Source organism: Lonchura striata, chromosome Z (assembly GCF_046129695.1).
Source record: "Lonchura striata isolate bLonStr1 chromosome Z, bLonStr1.mat, whole genome shotgun sequence".
Classification (NCBI taxonomy): Eukaryota; Metazoa; Chordata; class Aves; order Passeriformes; family Estrildidae; genus Lonchura; species Lonchura striata.
The window spans coordinates 53680727-53687326 of record NC_134642.1 but is presented as its reverse complement, the minus strand read 5'-3'; the positions used below and the strand labels follow the sequence as shown (position 1 = coordinate 53687326).

Genomic DNA, 6600 nt, shown 5'->3' with positions numbered 1-6600 from the left:
ATTCTAAAGCCAATAACATGCTATGGCCTGGCTGTATCTGCTGGAAATTGTAACTTCTGCCATTTCCAACATCTTATCCAACAGCACATAAGCTCAAAGGCTGTCATGGTTTGACACTGGCACAATGCCAGTGCCCCCATGAAAATGTGATCCCTACCTTGAATGCTGTGAAGTGGAATCTAGAATAGAGCAAAGCAGGCCCAAGCTTAATAACAGGAAAAAAACTTTATTAAACTACCACTACAAAGGAAAAGAGAAAACTAAAGAAGGGAAAAAAAACCACACAAAGATCCAAATGAAAACCTTGCAAACCATTCCTCCCCCCACCACCACCCAACTCCAACAAACCACAGTGAGACACAATCTGGACCCCAATCAGGTTTCCACCCTCCAAACAACCGATACTCAGTCCATCAAGGGAACAGAGTCTCCCCTGTGCCACAGACCCCCCAAGAAAACACAGCTGCCACATCCTGTGTTTCCATGTCATACATGGCACCGCCCGGAGAAAAAGTTTGCCATGGTGACCCTTCTCCTTTCCATGCACAGTGCTCTCACCACCAATGCATGGATGGTCAGACTGCCTTTAGGATTTTTCCTTTCAAGGATGCCCTGCCAAGAGGGGAGAAAACAACAGTTCAGTTTTTCATTGTTTGGGACCACAGTCCCCCCCCCATTTTCCCCTGGGGCCGAGGGCTCAAGAACAGAGATCTTCTTCTCTTCTCTTTCCTTTCCAGGGCAAGTGGGCGCCACCACAAACCCCCTAACCTTTTCTCTGTTCACTCCACTTTTGTCTTTTTTTCAGCTGAAGCAGGTCTCTTGACTCACTGGCATCCTCCCAAAACACAGTCCCTCTTGATGGAGAAGATTTGGTTCAGGTTGTGGCTAACACGGAAAAGTCCAGCCAAAAGCCACTCCTTGTCCCCCTCCCATCCAGAATTCCTCCTTCCAACATCCCAGGGTCCAAGGTGTCCCTCTTCCTCTCTTTCAAACTGAGGAGGGGAAAAGAAAATTCACAAAGCTTTCATTTCTCAAGGGAGGGTTAAAAGTCCGAACTCCCAGGATGGCTCGATGCCCGGACATCCAGCAACTCCCACACAACTGGGCACCTTGCAGCAGCTCCCCTCGCTCCTCCTTCCTTGCGGCTTTCTCTCTCCCTCTCGGGAGAGGAACTCTGGGGGGAGAAATGGAGACATCCCAGATTTCTTCCACCCTTCCATCTGCAGGGGCCAGACCGGTTCCAGTCCTTTCACCACCCTTGGGGCTTTCGGCCTACCTTTCTCAGGCCATGGGGGCTTCCCCTCCCCCACCCAGCTTGTGGCTGGGCAGGGGAGGTCTGCACTGCACGCTGACCGGAACCAAAGAGAGCGAGTTCCCCTGGGAATTCTGCTTTCAACCCCTCTGTGTTCTCAGAGGCGTGTCTACTTTCAATTGGTCAATATCTAAATTGACCTCTTCCTTCCGGAAAAAATTCTCTTTCCGTGTCAAACCACGACAAAGGCTTAGAAAGTCATCTCTGTTTCTCATACAATTTTCTGAAAAGAAAGGGTGACAAAGGTTGTTGGAGGTTTCTTTTCAGAATTTCTAATCTTTTCCCATAAGAAACCTCATATGTATGGATTTTTTATTAGATTCAATACACTTATTAATACTGGATTTCTTTAGGGCATATTAGGTATAACTTTTTGAATGCAGAAGAAAACTTTTTTAGTAAAAAAAAACCCAAGAAATTATCAAATTGTAGGTGTGATAGTCAAGAATATTATTAAAGCTACAAAATTCATGGTATCCATAATTAGCTCCATGTAAATATTGTATGAATGAAGAACAGCTTAGCTTCAGCTTCAAAACAAACATATCCTCAGCCAGGAGGATGAATGTTGAATTTTCATGGTTACAGTGGCTATACATTTCCATCAACAGACACAGCAACTAATGAGTGAAGCAGTCACTAGGACAGATTAAAAGAAGAAACATTGCACCCTTTAAAGATAGAGAATTAAAGCATGTGATAAGAGTATCTCACTTTTAAAAAGCCAATTTTACATTATACCACTGAGAAATGTGTAAAAGAAGTTTTGAGGCTTTTAAAATCTTTGCACATTAATTTAATGGCATGTCAAGCTTGAAAGAGAAAAGTGTAGAATGATTTGATAAGAAAGGTGTCAGAAGTACCTTTATTTAAAAATGTACAAAGACTTATTTTATGCTAGGATGGAATGAGTACAAGCAAGGAAAAACAAACTTATGTAAGTGTAAATTACATTGATCTTGTGCTATAATTCAGTGATACTGTGCTCATGTACAACATATATATGTTGACTGGGAGAACTTTAAGTACTTAAAGTACTTATTTCCCATCTGTTTTGATCTAACCAGAGTTTTTCTAATTTCATAATCCTTACATGTCAATCTCTGAGGTAAAAACATGAAGGAAAACCTCAAAATGCCATCATTGAAATTTCAGTGAAGCAAATGGAAAAAAAACTATTATAAAGGGTCACAACTTCTTACATCCTACACTACATCAATTTAATGCAGAGGTATAGGTTCTCATTTAGGAAATAACAGATCTCCCACCTCACAAAGAAAGTTGACTACAACCTTGAGGACAAGAACTGTTGAAAAAAGAGAATGAAAATCAACAACTTGGACTGGATTAGAGTGAAGACTGGAGATTCACTGCTTTTTAAGTGTTTCCAGATCCCAAAGCTCTCTTAGTGATTTTGGGTTTGTGGGACAAGGCTGAGCCATGTGGCAGTATTCTCACATGCTTCACTGAGGTGCACCACACACCTTTCTAATTCTGGGGTGACAGAAGTCATCCTGGACTCATTACTTATAATCAAGTGAGCATAGAGAGAAAGAGTTCTGCCTTTCTGTCATAGGGAAATTATGAAATTTCTTATCCTTTCACTTTCCCCAAAGTAGTGTGATAACAAACAAATTGTTTGGTGCTGGACAAATATGCATGAGATTTATTCATTTGTATCCACTTTAGTAGTTTAGCAGATACCTGTCAATGGTACTGGAAGATAAGACTAGCACGTTTTCAATTTATTTTTTTTAACAGCATTGAAAACCAGCTGAACCAGTGTGACAAAGGCAAAGGACAAATGTCACATTTTAATCCTGTCAGTAAAAAGGCATTTGAAGTACTGCCTCTCACTAAAAATACATGTCTTTTTCAATAACATAGCAATTCTACCTGTCTGTTTCCTTCACCATCTACTTTACCAAAAGCAGATTTAAATGTATCTTCATGGATGTAGATGTCACTTGAAAGGAAATTTTCCACAATAAGGAGCCTAGTGGACAAACAAGTCATAACCAAGAAATCACAAGTCAACCATGTCAAACGAACAGGGAGAGATAGCAGAATGGCCACATTGAGTCAGGATGGATCCAGCAGAATGTCAGTGTCAGCATTCTCCTACAACCTCTCACTCTGCCTGAATATTCAGAGGTTAAAGGAGGAAATCTAGGGAGTGGTTGAAAGTGGTGTAAAATTACTGGAGAATCACACCTGCACAGAGCAGTTTTTCTGTTGTGCAGTGTTTTTTGTCCCTTCCTCCTTCCAGACAGCCTGCCATAATGTTGAAGAAACAATTTCCTGGTATGCATAGCCTTGAGCAATGAACTTCTAGTAATATGAAATCAAATTAACTTGGAATGGTCTAGTTGATAGATATTCTCCCTTACAGTAAGCTCAAGAAATTAATTGTTTTTATGTTGCTCTGAAAGATGAATTCTTGCCCCACATTGCCATGTTTTTACATAAATTTACTCCTACCCCAAAATAAACTAAAATTATGTTTAATTTTAATCCCATGGTCTTTTCAGTGCTGTCAATTAATTCATTAATTAACAAAGATACTTTTAATTTTAACCTTATTAGTGAGAGATTAAAACAAAGACCCTCAAGAATTTTATTACCTCTGAGCAATCTTTACTAAGATCATAAAATATTTTTGTGCCAACTCTTTGATAAGTGCTACAAGCACCTACTTTACTGCCAGAAGAATGCATCACATGCTTGCACTTGTGTCCATGGGAAGGGCTGCTCCTTGCACTACTTATCAAGGTTCCCGCGCCTGGGCTCTGGCATCTCCACCTCCCTATGAAGCCAGGTTCAGGCACAAGTATCAGACCTTGCAGAAAGGATATTTGCATCTCTGCTTTCCCAGGGGATTAGTGAGAAGGCTATCACTTGGGATGATATTTTCTGCTTCCTGTTTTGTCTGAGAGCAGGGTACACAACTGCACAGGATGCCCTCCATGCTGACAAGCTCCTGCTACAAGAGTTTTCTCTAATCATAAACAATGAACATTGCACAAGATGCCAGTGCCTCTTCAAGGTTCCTTATGCCTTTCTATTCATATAATTAGAGAAAGTTAGAGAGATACACATTAGTTTTGAAGATGTGACCATTTCCAGGATAGAAAAACCTAAAGTAGTAAACATTGAAAACACACAATCAAATAAGAAAGTATATCTATTTTCATAAAAATAAGAAATAAGTGGATGGATTTGCATATGTTATTTGAAAATTATTATCATAACCCTCTAATTTAAATTATTTATTAAGAGGCATATATTTACTTCTCAATTTCTTCATTATCAATAAGGAGGGAAAAAGTTATTCCTTCCATTCTTTCCTTTAGAAGACCCTTCTTTTGGGTAAAGAATTCTGCCATTTTTGTGACATAATTTATTTTTCATAAATTCCTTTTATCTACTGCATTTCCCAAATCTGTTTGAAGTTCAGACAGCTCTAGACAGATGAAATCACTGGCATGTATTAAAAAAAAACCTGCCTTTGAAATATAATCAACAAGGAATCTCTAAAGAGAAAATACAATCCCTCTGTGTTCCTATGAACTATAATTTTTACTGTCTTTGTGACCAGTACCAAAGTTTGCGCATTTGACTTAGGCCAACTAAAATAATATAAGCCATATTGGCCAAAAAATCTTCATGAAATGTTAACAATACGCCTACTTTCAAGAAAGGAGGCCTTTATAGGTGAAGTCCAGGCTTTTGGAAATTTTCATATAATTTTGGATATTTTTTTAGGTTCACTATATGTCTTTCCTATGCTTTCTAACAAAGCAATGTCTCTTTATCATAATGAAAAATCTGCCAGTTTAAGGTAGCCTATCCCATATTGCTTCATTTTGTGAAGTATGTTCAAATTATCAACAATACTTTTATTGACCTCATAAATTACTTTATTTAAAAAATATTTAATTTATCTGTATTAATTTGGCTTATTATTATGAAAAGATTTTTCAAGCATGAGACAGTTATTTGAAGGTAAAGGTAATTGTTGATTAGAACACAATTCTGCTTCAAAAGTGTTGGGGTAAAGCTGTCAGGCACTTTATATTTAAGTAAGGTTCAATTGTGACGACTCAGACTCCAGAGCAAGGGCTTTCTTGGTTTCAACAAAGACACAGTGCAGATTAAGGCCTTTTGTAACTCAATGACGTTATTGTCACAGTAGAAACCTTCACAGCTGTTTCGAAGCACAGAAAACCACAAGTGTTGCCTACATGCACTATGAAAAAATGTTCTGTGAAACAATAAATGCACCCACAATACTTTGTTGTTTGCAAACTATCACTTTGGTCTCTTCCAGCAACAGTATCAGTCATACCATGAGTGAACATGGTGGGATAGGAAAGCAGGGGAGATGCTGCTTTCCTCAGTAGAAGGTAGCGTGGAGGAAGGTTTTAGAAAGGCCTTGGGAATGGTAAACTGAGGAAAAGGATGCATTCATGTATGCCCCATTGTTTTAAAAAGGCTTTGGGAATGGTAAACTGAGGTAAAAGATACATTTATGTATGCTCCACTGTTTCGGGAAAGTCCCACTTCAGCATTCCTCTGTAGACCCCCTTCTCCCCACCCCTGAGCAGTTCCTATTGGACCTGGCCCCTGGGGTGGTTCTGATGTGCCTTAGCTGGACAATATCCTCATTGTTTAGACCTTATCTCTTAATTTTGCTGTATAAAACTGTATCTGGGCAATAGCCCGGGGCCTTTGGTCCCTGCTATGGTTCAGGCAATACAATCTCTCTGGACAAGCATACCATTGGTCTCTCTTGGTCCCTTTATCTCGAATCCTATCGGTGACTGAGGCAACGCCGCAGCTCGGACCGTGCTAACCCAGATGCTGCCTGGTAAGCCAAGGGCAGTGGGACTGCGGAAAACCCTGGCCCTGGAGGGGACAGCTAGCTGGAGGGTCCCGGGGGGCCGGGGAGGGGCAGGGGACAGCGGCGAGTAACCCCCGAGAGCAAAGTGGAGGTCGAAAGAGAAGAAACAGTGTAATTTCCTACTGGCTGGCCAAGCCAATTCAATCCAAGTGACCCTTCAAAGCCCCACTGTAAATGTCTTCCTTATACAAGTTCTCTGAAGAAACACTGACCCACCATGGTCCTCCTTCACTCAAGGATTCCACTCATTGTCATCAAATTCGGGTTTCCTGACCCCTCTCGGCATGCTCAGCTGCATCCCAAACAGCACACGTTAACTTTGATGCTCTTCTCCTCTCCAAGAATCAGTGCTCCTCTCGGACTGCTCCTGGTTTTCTTTAGATTC

At 40.5% G+C, this 6600-nt stretch overlaps 1 long non-coding RNA gene across 1 annotated transcript; it reads right to left on the bottom strand.

The window, feature by feature from the left end:
- Positions 1-206: 206 nt before the first annotated feature.
- LOC144248274 (uncharacterized) lies at positions 207-1649 on the bottom strand. Its single transcript, XR_013341665.1, has 2 exons — positions 769-1649; positions 207-612 (listed from the first exon to the last, which is right to left on the bottom strand). It is a non-coding gene; the product is annotated as an uncharacterized LOC144248274 (long non-coding RNA).
- Between the last annotated feature and the right edge of the window lie 4951 nt (positions 1650-6600).